Source organism: Hippopotamus amphibius, chromosome 11, assembly GCF_030028045.1.
Source record: "Hippopotamus amphibius kiboko isolate mHipAmp2 chromosome 11, mHipAmp2.hap2, whole genome shotgun sequence".
In the NCBI taxonomy this organism is placed as follows: domain Eukaryota; kingdom Metazoa; phylum Chordata; class Mammalia; order Artiodactyla; family Hippopotamidae; genus Hippopotamus; species Hippopotamus amphibius.
The window spans coordinates 32084476-32105465 of record NC_080196.1 but is presented as its reverse complement, the minus strand read 5'-3'; the positions used below and the strand labels follow the sequence as shown (position 1 = coordinate 32105465).

The 20990-nt window shown below is 40.2% G+C and overlaps 1 protein-coding gene across 1 annotated transcript in view; it reads right to left on the bottom strand.

The window, feature by feature from the left end:
* The window catches only part of CLIC5 (chloride intracellular channel 5), a 170289-nt gene that overhangs the window by 117263 nt on the left and 32036 nt on the right, over nucleotides 1-20990 (bottom strand). The gene's annotated exons all lie outside the window — the stretch shown is intronic.

Sequence of the window (20990 nt, the reverse complement as noted above, 5' to 3'; positions counted from 1 at the left end):
CATTTCGATACTTACACTAAATCTAAATCATCTAAACACATCACTTAAAAGCTGGAGATTGTTGGATTGGATAAAAACAAACAAAACAACCAAGACACAATTATGAAGCTGAGTCAAAAATTATCCGCACTCTAATTGTAGAATTTATAGAAGTTTTAATATAGCTGGAGTGCGGATGATTTTTGACTCATCCTCATATATGCTGGTCTGTACCAGAATCTCACTTCAAACATAATGATATAGATAAAAAGATAAGGAAGAATACCATGCAAATGCTAATCAAAAGAAAGTCACTATATTAACACCAAACAAAATAGACTGCAGAGAAAGGAAATCATCATGGATAAAGAGGGGTATTACATAATGATAAAAGAGTCAACTCATCAAGAAGCGATATCCACCATAAATGTGCATGTACCTAGTAACAGAGCTTCAACATACATGAAGCAAAAGCGATAGAACTGAAAGAAGAAAAAGGCAGATATGCAATTACATTTGGAGACTACAACACTCCTCTTTTAGAAACTGACAGCACAAGAAGACAAAAAATCAGCAAGAGTATAGAAGACATAAATAATACTATCAAACAATTTGACCTAATAAACATTTATACACTATCCCACCCAAACAACAGAATACACACTATTTGCAAGTACACATGGAACATTCACCAAAATAGACCATATTCTGGGTTACAAAACAACCCTTTATTCTTTATTTTTAAAAGAATGAAATCATACAGCATATATTTTCTGACCATAATAGAATCAATTAGACCAATAACAAAAGATACATGGAAAACCCCTAAATGCTTGGAAATTAAGCAATATACTTTAAGGAATTCATTGGTTAACAAAAAAGCCTCAAGGATAATGAGAATATATTTTGAACTAAATACAAATGAACATAGAACATATCAAAAATTGTGAGATGCTGCTAATGTAGTACCTAGGGAGAAATTTATATGTAAAGTATTCTTTTTAGAAAAGAACAAAGGTCTCAAATCAATAATCTAAGTTTCCACCTTAAACAATTAGAAGAAGAATAGCCAGCTAAACACAAAGCAAGAAGGAGTAAAATAATAAATATAAGAACAGAAATTAATGAAATTGAAAAAATAAAACAATGGAGAAGATCAACGAAATCAGAAACTGGTTCTTGTAAAAGATCAATAAAATTAATAAACTTCTAGTTATCTTTACAAGAGAAAAAGAATATATTATATGAAACCATGATGATCCTTAGAAGGAGCTTTTCCAAAACTGTTCACCTTACCTAGTACCAGAGTATAAGTATATCATTAGTTACAAGCTCTAACTTTAATGTACCTAATGATATTTAGTTGAATCCATGCATTCTGCCCAAGGTAGCTATTTATTATGGAGGATCTCTTGGACAATCTTGAAGGCTTCAGGTTCAAGTCGAAGGGACTGGCAGATTTTGATGGCAGCTGCGGAAGCATCATTCATACTGTGTCTCTGTGGGAGGACCAAGTGAGTGTAGACACAGAGAGAGGAGTGCTCCCACCTGCATGAGGTCATAGGTTGGGCCCTGAGGAGGATGAGGTGGGTTGCTAGTTCTATTACTTCATAAACTAATGTGCTCTTGGGCATGTCCAACATTGCCAGTGATCTTTGTCCTCACAGCAGTCTGCCTACTTGTGCTCAGCAAAAGGAGAGGCCAGGGAGTAGGCTGGACTGAAGCCAAGAGTCCTGGTCAAAAAATTCACTCATCCCACGGATTCCTTCATTACTCCACCAGTGTTTTGGGGGTGCCATGCTCTTTCTAGAACCCTCTGATAACCTGCAGTGTGCCTATCACTTCCTGACAGTGAGCAGTCTTAGCTCCTGCATTATTCCTTCATGGAATTCCTTCATGGATTGAGTCATGTCTTTCTCACAGGAGTGAAAGCCCTTGAGGACAGGAATCCAGTTTTGTGTCCCTTTTGCATGACTTATGGAATGTAAGGGCCCCTGGCTGTAAACTTGCAAAAAACCCTGATAATATTCTCAGCACAGTGTACATGCTCATTAAATGATGGTTGATGGAATCAGTTAATAAACAACTGGCACCTCTTTTATTCACAGCCTCTTCCTCCTCTTGGAATTCTGTACTCATATCACTCAAAGGCTGACATTCGTGAAAGGGACATTACAGTGTGGAGTCTTTATAAGTATTCTAATTTTGAACTGAAACATAGGAAAGAGTTGTGTAGCAATAATAATAGTTAACATTTACTAAGAGGCCACCCTGTGTGGGAACTCTGAATCTCTTATTGGCTCGCTTCATCTTCATAATAACTTGAGGCAGGTGCTTTTAGTCTCATTTCACAAATGAGGAAGCTAAATCTTAAAGAGGTTAAGTAACTTGTCCAAGGTCACATAGATAATTATAAACAACACAGCTGGTGCTCTGACCCAAGTCTCTCCATCATTAAAGCCTATTTTCTTAACCACCAGGATTTACTGTGTACGTGAAGCAGGATGTGGTTGGATGAGGTTGAGATGCTGATAGAGATTTAGAAATTGCTTCTTGAATTGGTAAGATCAGTGAATGGCTAGTCTTAGATAAGGAATGACTGGATTTAGGGACCCTGGAACCCTAAGAGACACCCAGAGACAAGCTGAAAAAAGAAACAGGGACCAAGAAGTGGCACACCAAAAATAAAAAACACCCAGCCTCTAGAGAAAGGAAAACTATGGGAGACAAAGGCAGGAGAAAAGTGACCTCAGGTCATGCTCTGTTGCATCACCACATATTTCTGGCAGGGTTTACTACGCTGGTGATTGCCCTCACTTAGTGGCAAAGCTCATACTTTAGTCACAGCAAGATCACATAAATATACAACTATTACACAAATACATTCTAAAAACCTTGGACAGGGTCCAAGATAAACACATGTAACAAAATTCCAAAACAACTGTTGACCCATATTACTCTTCTCCACACATCTGATTTTATTTTGGCCAACAGGTTCATTTTGCCAATTGACCACAGACAGCCTTTGGCAACAAAAAAGGGCCTGCTGTTAAAGAGGGCGAGGGTTGGGGAAGAAGCTAAGTGAGGGGCACTGGGATGGAAAGTCGTATCTATGCAAGTGGGAGCAGAAGATAGAGTGTTTTGAGAGAACTAGGCAAATGCCCATGACAAAACAGATGACAGTTCTGAAAGGAAAAGTAAAGGGTTGTTATAATGATGGACAACTAGAATCCATTCACCTTTTTCCTTAAACTACACCTTCTCCATTCACAGCCTATTAGCTTCAAATGGAGCGTCAGGAGAGGGCCGGTGACTCGTGTTGGCCAGTGGAAGCACTGAATCCCTCTGAGCACAGTGATTGGTTCAAAATGGACACACGATCAACTTGGATCCAATGATATCAAATTCTGGGACTGTTGTCAGCAATAAAATCAAAGGCAAAAAAATTGAGAGACAATTTTCTCTTCTGCTGGACTTTCAGAGAAACTAGGATGTGATCCTGGAGCTGCTTGCACTGTCTTGCCACCACTAAGATGGAGTCTCACTGAGAGTAAAGCCAACAGAGAGAAAACAAGGGCCGAGAGATGGAGAGAGGAAGACCATTTTCTGATGTATTGTTTGAGGGACCAGACCTCTTTGTGCCTAGAATTTTCTGTCCTGATGGTCAGTAAAATCCCTTTTTGGCTCAGACCATCTTCAGTTGGGTTTTCTGATGTTTGCAGTTAGAGATTTATATCCACAACAGTTAGAATCTGCATAGAATAAAGAGGGCCATGGGCAAGAGACAGTCCATGTGACAGAAATAAGATCTCAGCAACACAATGATGCACTTTTAAAAAGAAGCCACATCCTGAGATGTATAACAAGTATTATTTTTAAAGTTCTAGTCCTCATAAAAACACTACGTAGTCTTTTCAGGCTCATAACCTAAAATATAAGATGGAAATAAAAATATGTTCAGAAATTGACAAAGTTACAGAGAAAAGTTCTATGTGTATGTAGGTCAAAGGTGATCATAGATAGCTACAGAATAAAACGACAAAATCATAAAACAATGTCTCCAGGAATTGATTTTTTTTAATGTCTTACAATACAGTGAAAAGAGCACTGGGCTTACTTAGATCCAGAAGTTCCAAATTAAAGACTTGGCTCCTGCTGTTTTCTAGCCTCGTAACCTGATCATCTAACCCCTCTAAGCCTCGGTTTCTTTATCTGTAAAATGGGGATAACTGTACCTTGCCTGAAATTTATGTAAAGTATAAATAATACTATTTATGAGTGTACATAATGTAGCCAACTGACTGACCCATAAACAAAGGAAAAAAGAGCTCTTTTTCCACAACATATATAATGCAGCACTGCATTTCACAGGCAGTTAGTTTCTCACTTAATCCCTCACTTCAACTCTATATACGAGGTAGCTACTATCATTACTCCATTTTGCAGATGAAGAAACAGATACACACAGGTTAGTCAGTAAGCAGAGCTAATCACAGAGCTCTAGATTTTGGGTTTGAATTCAGGTCTGTTTGACTCCCAAGTGTCTACTTTTAATGACCTCAATAAATAAGCACTATTTAATATTATTTTATTATTGTATCTAAATGCATAGAAAAATGAGAGAGAAAGAGAGACAGAGACAGAGAAAGGAAGTAAAAGCCCAGTTTGGAAATGAAAGCTGAAGATCAACTACTAGAACATTCAAAAAGCAATGCTGCCAGGTAAAGAATGGAATTTGTACCCTGGAATTACCCTGACCATGCTCTATGGCTTTATCTGACTGTCTCCTTGTCATCATAGCAGCTCTTTAAGCTACATAAGGAATTATTTCTTGAAAGGTGTAGTATACTGTTTAGAAAATTACAAATTCCTTCTTGAAAATGGGCAGAATTGATCTAAGTGAATTGTTATTATTATTTTTTAAATAATCTACTCTATAAGTGGGAGAGCAATGTAAGTCTGTTCCCCTCCTAGAATTCTAGGAACATATCTGTATTTGAGTCTTTTCTTTCTTTCCATATATTTCCTTGTATTTCTCTCTCTCTCTACTTTAGGAACTCAGAGAAATAGAACATAATATTTCTGTGCATTATTACCTGGTCATAGCTAGACAGATACAGAGGAAATTTATTTCTGCAGCACAGTAATAAGTGGTTCTCTTTAATCTGTGTTCCAGGAGGAAGATTTGATTCTATTTTTGTCATATATTTTCCCCAACCATGCAATCTTTTAGGATCTGCCAGGAAGATTAACCCTACTCCCACAAAGCTTGGACAGAAAAATCAGAGTATTACCTTGAATTGTTTAAATTTCCTTCTTCCAGGGAGAAGGCAGGAAGAGCTTCAAATATCTCACTTTGGTTACATTCAGCAAACATGCCTTGGTCAGCTGTTCTGTGCCAGGCTCTGTGCTCAACGCTGGGGATAAATTCATGAGGAACTCAAGCGCCCTAAAACAAGTGTGTGTGTGTGTGTGTGTGTGTGTGTGTGTGTGTGTGTGTGTGTATTTTGGGGGAGGGTGCCCCCAGTCCTCAGCCCTTCTAGCTGAGTAGATACAATGTGTTTTTAGGATGGTAGAATTGAAATAGATCTGATAGTATGGAGAAAAGATTTTCATTGCTTACATTTTTGTAACCAGAGAGCACTTGGATCTATACCAGCTGCCTCACGAATGAGTCTTCTTCCACTGAGACATCCATGGCCAGGGTTATTTTATCATTTTCACATTCCTTTATCTATTGACTACTCGTTATACACCAAATGCTCTTGGAAACACTGGGTGTACCTTGGGGGATAAAACCAAGGTTGTGCACGGTCCTTGCCTGGTGTATCTTGCAATGCATTGTGGGAGACAGAACAAACATGTAAACAAATAAATAGACATAGAGTTATAAAATTGATCAATATTACCTGGGAATCTCGGTTACAGCTAAAGAATCGCAGTGAAGAATGAGGGAAACTCCTTTGCAGGGTGTCCCTGAGGAAGGCCTCTCTGGGGAGGTGACAGTTAAGCCCAGATAACAAGGGGCCAGTGATTTGAAGACTGAAGGGAAGAGAGAAAGGAATAGCATGTGTGAGGGCCCTGAGGTAGATAGAGCAAAGTGTTTTATGTTGAGGAATTGAAGGTCTAGCTTGAAATCCTCCATGATATCCCTATGTGATTTTGTGGGGTCACATTTTCACCTTTTCCTATGAATTTATATTACTCAACCTTTGTGATTTCAACACATTGTTGGAGAAAATCTGCCCAGAGGTTTTCATTCAGTGAAAAAGTTCTAGCATGAAGAAATAATGACAGCTCCACTGAATGTATATTGAGTTTGCAGCCCATCACTTTCTGTATTGCTCTGTAACAATGCATAATTTCCTCAGGTAAACACACTTTGGAAAGGTTTGCAACGCACCCACGCACAAAAGATAGACATTAGTCTGACTCCTTTGCAATATCCATTTTTCACCTCAAGGTCCCTCCCGCTAGGTTCTGCTTATTGGCTGCATCGATACCAAGCTAGGACATGGGGGGTGGGGGGAGGGATAGCAAACCCATTTCCAAAGGCTGATATGTTACCTAAGTGATTTTATGTTTTTAAAAATGCATTTAAATACCTTTAATTACAGTGGAACTCATTGTTTTTTACCTTGCTCTTTTGGAATCTTGTAAACCCAACCATGGTTACTTTTTCCTTACAGCACAGGATAATTGCATCACTAGACACCAGACTTAATACCCTTAATGGAGCCTCCCAATGTTTAAGGCCCAAATCTCTGCCTTCCTCACCGCACCCGGTTCCCCATGGGAAGTCAACAAATTAAAGGGCAGAGGGATGAAAACAGCCACGCCAAAGTGTTCTGGCCGAGGTCATCAGTCAACGTCAGCTCCTCTGCTCCTCCCCTCTGGTCGCAGGGATGCTGTGCTCCCAGCCTTGTGGCAGCTGACGGCTCAGCACCCCCACCCCTGTCCCAGGAGCTGCTTGCCACTGGGAGACCACTTACCCTGCAGTAAATAAGTCTGACGGGGGTCTTGTCTGATAATAAACAGCACTGACCCTCTGTATGCACCTGTCGCAAATGAAGAGAAAATATCGAAACTATAAAAAGGAAAGGTGCTTGCTTGCACTGTATACATGCAGGACTACGCCACCGTATATGGATGTTTGAGGATCTATGTTCCTCTCTCCTCCAGCAAGCTGCAGGGGCCTAGAAGGCATACACCATCCATTCTCTCTCTCTCCCTATTTTTTTAAATAGACTATTTTTAAAACACAGTTTTAGGTTCACTAAAAAATTGAGCAGTAAGTACCCCGACTCACACACAGCCTCCCCCTCTACTAGCATCCCGCACCGCAGGGTCCATTTGTTACAGAGATGCTTCCTGGACCACCATTACTACGCGAAGCCCACAGCTGACATTAGGGTGCGCTCCTGGTGTTGTGCATTCCATCCGTCTTGACAAGTGGATACTGATGCACATCCACCACTGTAGAATCGTATAGAGTAGCCTCACTGCCCTAAGCATCCTCTGTGCTCCACCTAGTCATCCTTCCCTCCTCCCTAGCCTCTGGGAACCACTGATGGTTTGACCGCCTGCATCGTTTTGCATTTACCAGAATGTCATACGGTTGGAGTCATGCAATATGTAGCCTTTTCAGACCGGCTTCTTTCACTGAGTGTCATGCATTTAAGTTTCCTCCATGTCTTTTCATGGCGTCCATTCTCTTTTTCACCAGCAATGAGCACAGAGCCTCATGCAGAGCAGGTACTCAACTGGCATTCATCGAGTAAATGGGTAGATAAAGGAGCAAATGAATGAGTATAGTTCTCGGAGTTCATTTGGTGACTGTTGATGGAGGCCCAAGTCAGTGTGGGCTCCGCCAGGCACCTTCAAACAATAACAACATTTGCATGGGCCCTCCGAAAAGATTTCTTATTCGATCATACCAGCAGGCATGAAAAGTAGAAGAGCGGGTATTTTTCTTGTTATCCCCATTTTAACAAGATCAGAAAACTCAGATTCAGGGAGGTAAAACAGGGGGTGCAAATTCCCTGCACTGGGGAGCGGCGGGGTCAGCACTGGCCTCTGGAACTCTCGGAGGCACTCGGATGTCTTTACCCGGTACAACGTCTCCCCTGAAGCCAGGCTCTGGGCCATTCAAACCAGCAAATATTACACAAGAAACCCATTCACGCTGACATAGGGGCAGGTGAGGGCTAAAAGCCGCCCACTCCCAATCTTGTGACTCAGGGGAGCCCATCTTCTCACACACACGAAAAAGAGAGAACCCCATTCACCACAGGCAAACTGCTGCCAGGCGATGGAATGGAGCTCTGGGGAAGGAAACTTGAACAATGGATGCAGGAGCAGCTCATTCTCATTCCACAGCAAAGAACGCACCACTGGGCTTCCTCGGCTCCTGTTAGAGATCCAAAGAGCTTCGAGGATCTAGGCCCAATTTCATTTCAGAATTGCAGTGTGTTGGGCTGTCTGGGGGACGATGAACTTCTGGGAGTGATGCCTGGAATGAGTGACTTATGGGTGAGGTTCGTGAAGTCCCCTGCCTTGAAATCCAAGGCCTTCTGAAGCTCCTTCATTCATTCACAGATCTCAGCTGTCAACCTTTATCTCGTCCCCGAGAGCCTCATGCTGATATGTAACTGCTGCTGGGTAAATCCCTTGGGCGTTCCAAGTTGCCTCAAGGTCAACATTTCCAAAATACCACACAAATAATCTTCTCCCAAGCCTCTCCTTAGCCTGTATTTTCTTTTCCCTGCCAGTGACATCATCATCTATCCAGTCACCCAAACCAGAAACCAAGCCCATATTTTTAATTCTTCTGTCATCCCAAATCCAATTAGTCACCAAGTCCCTACTCTCAAATCTCTCCACTTTCCGTTCGCGATGCCATAGCTTCAGTGCCTCCTGCCCGAACAGTCATAGAACATTCCTAACTGCAGTCCACCTTGGCCTCCCACCTCACCCTCAAATCCATCCTCCGCCTGGTAGCCAGAGTGAGCCATCTACAAACCCAAATGCCCATTGACAGAGGAAAGGATAAAGAAGACACGGTACAAATGTACAGTGGAATACTACTCAGCCATACGAAAGAATGAGATAATGCCATTTGCAGCAACATGGATGGACCTAGAGATTATCATACTAAGTGAAGTAAGTCAGACAGAGAAAGACAAGTATCATACGATATCACTCACATGTGGAATCTAAAAAATGATACAAATGAACTTATTTACAAAACAGAAACAGACTCACAGACTTAGAAAACAGACTTAAATTCACCAAAGGGGAAAGGTGGGGGACAGGGATAAATTAGGAGATTGGAAGTAACATATACACACTACTATATATAAAAGAATCAACAAGGACCTACTCTATAGCACAGGGAACTCTACTCAATACTCTATAACAACCTATATGAGAAAATAATCTGAAAAGAATAAATATATGTATAACTAAATCACATTGCTGTACACCTGAAACTAACACAGCACTATATCAAATATACTCCAATATAAGCTAATTTAAAAAACATTTTAAAAAGCTCTTTGGGTCATACCAGGTCTTGCTCAAAACCCTTCAGTGGCTCAATACGGACAAGATGGGATGGGTTGTGACCTGCCTGCCCATCTGGACTCATCTAGCCTCAGGCCCTAAAGATTCCGGGAAGCCTATGACAGTTAATTTCCTAGATACACTCCCTGCTGTTTCCTATCTGTGTCTCTGCTCCCATTCCTTGAAATACTTTCTCATGTTTCCTCACCCAGCAAACTCTTTCTCATCCTTATACTCAAGCTTCCATAACACATTATGCAAATCTCTCTTCTGGTTCTGCTACATTGAAATTATTTGTTTACTACATGTCTGTTGCCCTCTAGAGCTAAGATCTTCAAGTACAGGAGGCATCTTCTCATCCCTCTATGAGTCACTTCTTGTGTTGCATTCATCACCTTACACATCCGCAGCCCTGACAAGTCTTCAAGCTTTGAGAAAGCAGGGTGAGGTTTCTTATCTCTGTTTCCTCATGCCCCGCATGTGGTACGTGTCTGGATCTATCTGTCCACATTCACTCATTTGTTCAACAAATCCTTATTACATCCTGTTTTCTTCCATCAGTGTGCTCTGCAGAATATGAGATATGTCTCCGGTTCTTAAAGGTCTTACACATCAAATAAACAGGGCTTTCTAATACTGCGTTGCTGGTTCTGAGATCTTGATTAAGTGGGAAACGGCCCCCACCGCCCCTTACCCTCTCCATGGCATTTACTCTTCTCAACACATGACTATTTTACGCTTTGCCGAAAGATGCTATAGTGAAAATAAGAAAACACGATGTGTGAAAACACAAAGGTGAGCCTTTATTCTGGGTAAAAGATATGAACAGTTAGTGCACAAAAACAGGAACTCAGGGACTAGCAAATATATGAAAAGGCATATCACTTAGCTGAGAAACTGACATTGCACCAATGAGTGATTTTTCTCATTTAGTTAGTAAAATGTTTTAAAGACTCATGATGAAAATTGTGGGTACATATTCAATATGGGTAGGGAGTGTAAATTGGTACAACCTTTTTTGGGGGGCCTGTTATCCATCAAATTTGGTAACAAATTTGGGTCCTATGAAGACCCAACATGTTCACTGGTAGGAAATTCTTACGTGAGCGAAGGGTGTAGATTCAAAGATGTTCGCTGCATCCCTGTTTGAAATGAGGAAAACTTGGAAGCGAACGAAATGCCTACTGAAAGGAGATTGGGTGTATTTTGGAGTACCCTCATAATGAAGGCCATCACAGAAAAGACAGGTGGTGTCACGTGGAAAGATGCCCAGGATGTATTGTTAAATAGGAAAAGATAGCAAATGGTGGCAGAGTGCATGCATTTGTTTTATTTTCGTAAAATATATGTCATTTCATAATATACACATTGTCTGGAAGGCTACACACAAAACTACAGTGATTCTTTCAGAGCAGTGGGATGAGGGAGAGAGAAGTTTTTCATTTTTACAATTTTTGCTTTGTACATTGCTTGAAATGTTTTTTCAGGCATGTCAGGAGACTCTCAGAGCTCCCTCCAGCGATGTGGGTCCCCCACAGCAGCAAAGTCAATCACATTTGTCTTTGGGAAGCCAATTCCCTCTTCTACAGACTTGTCCCGGATTCAGGATCTTCATCCCCCCCAGACACTCTCCCACTCGCAGATCCTACTTTCCTCTGGTCACACGATAAACACATCTGGAGACCCTCCCACGGCCCTGGATCTCACATCTGTGTGCAGCAAAGAGGAACTTAGCCAGTGGCTCAGACCCATCGTATCTGCATTACAAAGGACAATGCAGGTTGATGGCCATAAATAGCACAAAGGCCAGCTCTCCAAGAAGGGGTGGGGCCAGCAGCGTTTCCTAGGACAGTCTGTTCCAGAATCACTCGGGGAGCTTCTGAAAAACGGGTTCCTCTGAGCCCCTCCCACAAACACTGAATCGGAGGGTGGGGCCTGGAAATCTGCATTTTGTAAGCTTCCCCCCATCTCCCCTTGTGATTCTCTTGCCCACTGAAGCTCTGCAGCCCCGCAGCAGAGGAGGAGAGGCGAGACGAGGCGAAGCGAGGAGAGGAGAGCAGAGGACAGCGCGGGGGCCAGACACTTTCCCGTGGTCCCTCCACAGCTTCCTATCTTTCTTCTGCACACACAGGAAGACCCACCCAGTTTCCTGATAATATCAGCCCAGGAATCTTTAAGTCTTGGCTCTGAGAGCCCCACAAAGACCTTGTAAAGAGAAGAGAGAAGAAATGCCAAAGGGTGGGAAACTAGCATCACTTTGTATCATTAAATTTCTATCCAGAGGTGCATATTTATCTGTAGATTTATCTATATCTGGGGAGCATCTTTCCGGTATGGTCCTTCCTGTGCTGACTTCTGTCATGATAGCCAGAAGGACTGATCATGGCCAATTATCTATTTAATAGGAATAAAATTTAGAAACTATCAACGCTTGATCCTTAAATGGCATCTGAAGAGCCAGCTTTGAGAATAAGCCCAGTGGATGGTCAGCAAATGTTATGCTAACACAAGAGGCAACAATGGCATCTTAGAATAAGAAGACTAAGGGTAGAGCCCGGGGACTGCTACTCTCCACTTGCTAATGTAACAGAAACAAACAAACAAAGCTACTAATGGAGACAGTGCCAGAGTAGCTTCTCCCTGTTCCTGGAGAACCTGGATGTTAAAATACTGCAAGCTCAGATGTGCCCCTGGGGAGAGCCTTCTTTTGTTCTCTGGGTCAGTGGTTCTGAAACTTGGCTGCATTCTGGGGCTATCAAAATATTTATTCCCATCTTCCATCACCAGAGACTCTGATGTCCTTGGTCTGGGGTGTGGTCTGGGTACTGGGATTATTTTTAAAGCTCCTCAGCTGATGAAAACTTTGATTAGCCAAAGTTGAGGCAACTGCTTGTTAGAGAGTATTTTTAGTCCCACAGAAGGAAGGCAAGACATCCCCTTCAGGTAGCCCTGAGCCGAAGGATAATTCCAACACCGGTGCTTCAGGCTGAGCTGGGGAAGAATAGAAAGGTGTTTGCAGCCCCTGCTCGGGGAACTCCACGTCACGTCCCAGGGACCCACCCCCTTTTTCTGCTGTAGCTTCATCTGGCAGTTCAGTGTGAACTTGACACTTCCACCTCAAGGACTACACTCTTTCAACATTCTGTCTCAGATCTTCCTTGAACAAAAGGAGACCCCCAGATGATGAAGGACAGAGCAGGCATGCAGCGTGTGGGCTCAAACTGTGTCCTTTGGACACAGGGAAGGGAAGAGTGGCTCCTAAGGTTTGGAGAACTGGTGTTGCAATGGCTGTGTGGTTTTTCATAGATCGTTTAAACTCTCCAATTCGCAGTTTCCTTATCTATGAATAGGACTAATCAGAAAGAATGTGGACTCTTGTCTCCAGCATCTAACAACATAAAGAATGTGAAAGTACTTGATTAAAAGTGGGTGCTCGACATATTAAAAAATTTTATCTTACTTTCAACCCAAATAACCCTGTAAGATACTTAAGGCAGTCGATTTTGTCATCATCTTGTGGGACATAAAGCAAATCTAGAAGGTGACAGGTCTCAAATTTTAAAGGGTATCAATGGCAAAACCAAGTCAGGAACTCAGATCTCTTGGCTCCTACCGGTCACTTCTTTTTCCCTATTTTGTATTGTGCTGGGACCTTTTCCTCAAAAGATAGAAGGAATTGTCAACTTACTGACTAATATTAGAGGAAAAAAACCAAAAAAAGTGAACGGAACAGAAAATATTTTCAGTTAAGGAAAAGGCACTTTGATTACGTGAGAAGTACAGTCATTTGATTTAGGATGCATTGTTTAAACACACTTGCTGTTTAATGACCACTTGGCAATTGCCTGATGCTTCAATTCTTTTTAAATGATATAGCCCGGCCTCAACTCCCCTCTCGATGCCTCCATCTCTACTGTTCTCTGGGTCTGTTTGCCTCTGGACATTGAATCTCTCAGAATTGTGTTTGAAAAACTAGTATTGACTTACATCAAGACTCTGCGCTGTCTGCATCTACCCAGAGCTCTCACTTGGGGTATTTGGGCTGATGTAACTGGTCAGTTTGCACAATTAGTCAAGTCACTCTAATGGCCACTTGTCTGATGGGGACACCAGTCGACCCGGTGGCTGCAGCACAGCCAGAGTCACCTCTCCACCCAAACAGCCTCGTCCTCATCCTCCTTGTGTTCAAATGCTCAAGTCCCACCTGCCAGGAAGCCTCTCCGACCCCTTCAGCCTACAGTGATTTATGCCTTTTGGAATTCAGAGTCACTTTTATTGTCTCATTTGGCACTTATTTAGCATTTGGTGATTTATTTATTTTTACCCTTAGTGTTTAATCCTAAACTGTGTTCTATTATTAGTTTTCCTTTCACTCTGTAAATCTTGTCTCCCCAACAAGACTGCAATGCTTTTGAGCTTAGGGTGCTGTCTTACGGTTCTTTTTATTTCCCCACAGAGCACCCCCAGTGCTAGAATCCTGCTTAGGAAATATCTGTTGAATAAATGAATCGATGTTCACTGAATTCAGTGGCAGAATAGCAAGTATTTTGTTAGTGGATTCCCAAGGGTTCAAGGTTTATAAACCTTATGTGTTTTGTAGTATAAGAATTATGATACCTTGTTTTCAAAAGACTACAGGAAGTCATATTCTTAGGAAACACTGCCCTCCAAATTCTGTCTACCGTCTTACTCTAAAATTAAAAATAAGACAACAGTTAAAGTCTCCATAGTATATTCTATAAAAGCAGAAAAACTGATTTTAAGATTCCTGCAGAAGAACAAGTTGGGGAAAAATATTTTTAAAAAAATGATTTTTTCCACTCTTAGTTTAACAATTCTAATTTAACCTCAGGTCTTAACATTAAAAAAAATTATTGAGATATAATTTACACATAACATTATATCATCTTAATTTTAGGTGTACAACACAATGATTCAATATTTGTGTATATCAGGAGGGTCTTAATATTTTTTTCAGTGCTGTATTTTATCTCCTTTGCTTCCCTCATGAATATTCAAGGAACTCTGCCATAAGAAGAACATCCCTGTTATTCTGGTTGGCGACTGACTATTAATTTTTCCTCTTCACCCCTTACTCACAACAGTGCAAAGAAGCTCTCTTGCAAATGGACATCCAAACCTTGGTTTGGTTCAAAAATCAAAACCAGAAGCTTTTGATCACAGCTTATTGACAGAATGGCATGCTTGGCCAGTTTGAAAGAACAAACTACTTCAGCTATGATACTGGGCAGAAAGGCCTGAGAGTGTGGGCACAAGTTGTGCTCACTGAGGAACTAATGAAAGCACAAGGCCTAAATAAGTAAGCGACTGGACCATCTGCTGTCAGAGGTCTCCCCTGGTTTGCTGAGCAGTTCTTGTCCATCTTGGGTGTGTACGAGGGATGTGGTCGTTGCTGGGTGGCTGAAAGCACAGTGGGGCATGTAACTGGAGAATCACAGGGAGGACTGGTGTTGGGTTACAGACAGGGATTCACCAAAAGGCAGATTGCTGAGTGGGTAGAAGATGCTGAAATTGTATTGAGAAGAATAAGCCAGTGACAATGAACCTCAGGGTCAGAGGCTGAGACCTGGACCTTCAGACCAAGCCCGGGACATACTGTGCTCAGAGGGCTCACTCACCAATACTGGTTTTTTATTTGGCAGCCCCCACTGATCCAGTGCCTCGGGTAGGCATTCTGTGATATCAGCCATACTAATTCTAGAGTGAACAGGACCTAGCAGCTCATCTGGTCCAATGCCTTCTTTTCCCCCCTTTCAGTTTTATAAATGGAAAAAAATCAAAGCCCTGATATTTGGCCCATAGTTAGTGGATTGCAAGACAATAATATTTGCTGAATAAATGAATGGATGTTGGACTCATCTATTTTTGCTGTGACTGCAAAATCTAGTCTCCAGATGTAAAGACCATGCCTGTCAGAGAGGTGCTGCCCACCTAGGTGGGATCCCATACCCTCAGGATCCCATTTGTACCCAGGGGCAGTGCTCCATCTTTGGGAGAAAGGGGGCAGACAAAGGTGTTGTGGGTTGACTTCTCAGAAGCCCTTTCCTGGAACCATTTTTCCAGCTTACACCCCAGTCTTCACTATTACTATCTGCCAAAGTCACCGACAATGGAAAAGGACAGAGCTCGGAGAAAGGGAAATTTAGTGGCATCAAAATCCTACTTCACATCACAGTGTTATAAAAACTCAGCTCTAGTGGGCTCAGATATTTACATTAGTGAGTATCCATCTGCCAGGTGGTTCTCTCTCTCTCCCGGAAGGGCTCATCTGGGGGCCCTGCCTTTCTGAAATATTTTGGCTTTTAAAGAAGATGTCATTGTTTTTACTAATTTGAATGTTGTTTTTCAAGTAATAGAGAAAACTGTTACAGCATCTGAACCATCTATCTTCCTAGATTTTGCAGTTACAGCAAAAGCTGATGGGTTGGGAAAGGTAAATTGACTGAAATTAGCTGTATCCTGATACTTAGGTGATGAATAACTTAATAATGCTATAAACTCTGTGTACTCTGGTGATAAAAATACCATTAAATGCTTAGATAATAATCTAGCTCCAAATGAGAAAATCATTTTGAAAGGAAAAAAAATCTTATAAGAGAAAAAAGAATGCTGTGACTAAATGAGAAATTACACCTTATTCATGAATGGAGAGCCAAATTTCAATGACAACAAAACTCTATTCACATGATAACAGTTTGTCTTAATATTTTTTGATTTTATGTTTTAGATTTTATAAAATTTGAGACACTGAGTTTTAAAATTCCTCCAGAAGAACAAGCAGGAAACATAGCAAATTATATTTTTTTCGAAAAGATTGATAAAGGACTTAGTGTTTAGATTTTAAAACAAGTGGCAAATACCAAAACTATGATATTGAGTTAAAAGCAAGTAATATGGAATAGAATATGGTATAGAATAGATATTTCAAAAACAAATAAAATTATTTATAAGAACTTATATGAACAAATAGAATATACAAATGTAAGAAATTATTATTTAATACATGAGGCAATCAAGCCACAATGAAGAGAATATATTAGATTCATCCCTCATACTGTATACTATAATACATTTTGGTCAATGTAAAATGATGAACATAAAAAGAAAGCTAGAAGAAAATAAGCATATTCTTTCCAATTAAAAAAGGAAGAAATAAAAGGAATCCAAGTTGGAAAAGAAGAAGCAAAATTGTCACTCTTTGCAGATGACATGATATTATACATAGAAAACCCTGAAGACTCTACCAGAAAACTGCTAGCTCTAATCGATGAATTTAGTAAAGTAGCAGGATACAAAATTAATGCACAGAAATCTCTTGCATTCCTATACACTAATAATGAAAAAGCAGAAAGAGAAATTAAGGAAACTCTCCCATTCACCATTGCAACAAAAAGAATAAAATACGTGGGAATAAACCTGCCTAGGAGGCAAAAGACCTGTATGCAGAAAACTATAAGACACTGATGAAAGAAATCAAAGACGACACAAACAGATGGAGGGACATACCATGTTCTTGGATTGGAAGAATCAACATTGTGAAAATGACTGTACTACCCAAAACAATTTACAGATTCAATGCAATCCCTAGCAAATTACCAAAGGCATTTTTCACGGAACTAGAACACGAAATCTTACGATTTGTATGGAAACGCAAAAGACCCCGAATAGCCAAAGCAATCTCGAGAAGGAAAGTTGGAGTTGGTGGAATTAGGCTTCCTGACTTCAAACTATACGACAAGGCCACAGTGATCAAGACAGTATGGTACTGGCACAAAAATAGAAAGGAAGATCAATAGAACAGAATAGAGAACCCAGAGGTAAGCCCAAGCACCTTATCTTTGACAAAGGAGGCAAGGATATACAATGGAAAAAAGACAGCCTCTTCAATAAGTGGTGCTGGGAAAATTGGACAGCAACATGTAAAGGAATGAAATTAGAACACTTCCTAACACCATACACAAAAATAAACTCCAAATGGATTAAAGGCCTAAATGGAAGGCCAGACACTATAAAACTCCTAGAGGAAAACATAAGCAGAACACTCTATGACATCCATCAAAGCAAGATTCTTTTTGACCCACCTCCTAGAATCATGGAAATAAAATCAAGAATAAACAAATGGGATCTCATGAAACTTAAAAGCTTTTGCACAGCGAAAGAAACCATAAACAAGACTAGAAGGCAACCCTCAGAATGGGAGAAAATACTTGCCAATGAAGCAACAGACAAAGGATTAATCTCCAAAATATACAAGCAGCTCATGCAGCTTAATACCAAAAAAGCAAATAACCCGATCCACAAATGGGCGGAAGACCTAAATAGACATTTCTCCAAAGAAGACATACAGATGGCCAACAAACACATGAAAAGATGCTCAACATCACTAATCATCAGAGAAATGCAAGTCAAAGCCACAATGAGGTATCACCTCACACCAATCAGAATGACCATCATCAAAAAATCTAGAAACAACAAATGTTGGAGAGGGTGTGGAGAAAAGGGAACTCTCCTGCACTGTTGGTGGGAATGTAAGTTGGTACAACCACTATGGAAAACAATTTGGAGGTTCCTTAAAAAACTAAAAATAGAACTGCCATATGATCGAGTAACCCCACTACTGGGCATATACCCAGAGAAAACTGTAATTCAAAAAGAAACATGTACCATAATGTTCATTGCAGCACTATTTACAATAGCCAGGACATGGAAGCAACCTAAATGCCCATCGACAAATGAATGGATAAAGAAGATGTAGCATATATATATATATATATATTGTGTATATATATATATACACAATGGAATATTACTCAGCTATAAAAAGGAATGAAGTGGAGCTATATGTAATGAGGTGGATAGACCTAGAGTCTGTCATACAGAGTGAAGTAAGCCAGAAAGAGAAAAACAAATATTGTATGCTAACTCATATATACAGAATCCAAAAAAAAAAAAAAAAAAAAAAGGTACTGATGAACCCAGTGATAGGGCAAGAATAAGGATGCAGATGCAGAGAATGGACTGGAGGATACAGGGTTGGGGGGGCGGGGGGCGAAGGGGAAGCTAGGATGAAGTGAGACAGTAGCACAGACATATATACACTATCAGCTGTAAAATAGATAGCTAGTGGGAAGTTGCTGTATAACAAAGGGAGATCAACTCGATGATGGGTGATGCCTTAAAGGGCCAGGACAGGGAGGGTGGGAGGGAGTCGCGGGAGGGAGGGGATATGGGGTTATGTGTATAAATACAGCTGATTGACTTTGGTGTACCTCAAAAGCTGGTACAAGAGCATAAAGCAATTATATTCCAATAAAGAACTGAAAACAAAACAAACAAAACAAAAAAATAAAAAATAAAAAAAAAATTGCTGATTCTATCTCCTTACTTATTTTAAGTCTATTCAGAGTTTCTATTTCTTTTTGTTGGTTTCAATATTTCATGTCCTTCTAGGAATTTGTTCATCTCCCTTCATCTTTGTGTTTATGTTTGTCTTGGACAGTAGAAAATGATAGGTCAAGGAAATACAGTGGTGTGTCTGGGCTTCAGGCTACTGTATGGGATTGTACAGGCTGTAGTCCATTGGAAACTGTTTCTCTGAGTTGGGTGGTTCACAGCCTACACTGCCAAATATGGTGTCTTAAACAGCAAGAGGGTTAAATGTGCCAGCTTTGGTGCCTCTGGGTTTGAATCCTGCCTCTACCACTTTTTAGAGGTGTGCCTTTGGGCAGATTACTTAATCTCCTTAAACTTCAGTTTCCTTCTGTATAAATAATGATAATAATAAGTAAAGTCACCTTCCTCAGGGATTTTTTTTTTTAAGATTAAATGACACAATACACCTAAAGTGCTTAAAATAGTGGCCGATTCAATAAATGTTACTTTTTGTTAGATAGCCTTATGGCCCACCTATAAGCTTCATGAGGTCAGAAATGGTCTCTGTTTTTAAAATTGCTAAACCTTTACTACCCAGCAAGATGCCTGCTACACAGTAGGAGCTCAGTATTGTTTGTGTAATGTTTTCATGTCAAAGGACTGGATGAGAGGGAAAAGAGCTTGTTGAGGTACTGATTATGGTACTGATTGATAGAAAATATCAACTGGAAGAGACTAGAGGCGTGCTAAAGCTATTGTAGCCTTTGTTGGGTTCAAGAGTCATAAATGGCTTGAACAAAGCCATGGAGTCTATATCTATGAAACTCACACAACATAAAGAAACTATGAGGGAGAACAAAATTTGGGTATGCTTATATTGTGTGTATACATTCCTATACTTGAGTCCTACAATCACAATTGTATAAGTAACAGGAAGCTGTAGATTAGCAGCAACATAAAAAAATTATTTGGGTTCTCGTCAAAAATAAACTTACTATGAGTAAACAGTTTAGAAGCAATAGAAATAAAAAGTTGTACTCTTTATGTGTGAAACAAGGGAGGGGACAGGTACACACAACAGAAATGTGTTGTAGCCTCACTCCTTTTTAACTTTTGAGGGGATAATTTGCTATCTCTTCTAATAAACTGGATGTAGATGAAAGGCAAAAATAAGAAAAAAAGGAAGAAACATTTTTGATTCCTAATATATAATTAGACATAGAGTATAAAAAAGCAAAAGGGCTTAAAAGATTTTATATGTATATATATATATATACACACACACACACACACACATATATACAATGGAATATTACTCAGCCATGAAAAGGAACGAAATTGACTTATTTACAGTGAGGTAGATGGACCTAGAGTCTGTTATACAGAGTGAAGTAAGTCAGAAAGAGAAAAACAAATACCATATGCTAACGCATAAATATGGAATCTAGAAATATGGTACTGATGAACCTAGCGATAGGGGAGGAATAAAGATGCAGACATAGAGAACGGACTTGAGGACACAGGGATGGAAGGGGAGGCTGGGACATAGAGAGAGAGTAGCATTGACATGTATACACCACCAAAAGTAAAACAGATAGCTAGTGGGAAGCTTCTGCACAGCACAGGGAGATCAGCTTGGTGCTTTGTGATGAACTAGAGGGGTGGGATGGGGAGGGTGAGAGGGAGGGGATATGGGGATATATGTATAAATATAGCTGATTCACTTTGTTGTACAAGAGAAACTAACACAATATTATAAAGCAATTATACTCCAATAAAGATGTATTAAAAATAAATTAAAAAAAGAAAAAATATGTAAGAAAATTATGTTACAAATGTTAAAGGAAAAACTTTACCATAGGAAATAGAGAATTGACCTAAGTATTCAAGATCAATATTCAGCTTTCATTCAAAATGAGGTCACAGGACATAAAAGGAGAGTTTATACACAAGGAAATGCAGACAATAAATCACCACGTGGAAAAATGTTCAGTCTCAATAGCAACTAAAGAAATGCAAACAAAAACAAAAGAACTTTGAAATATCATGGTACA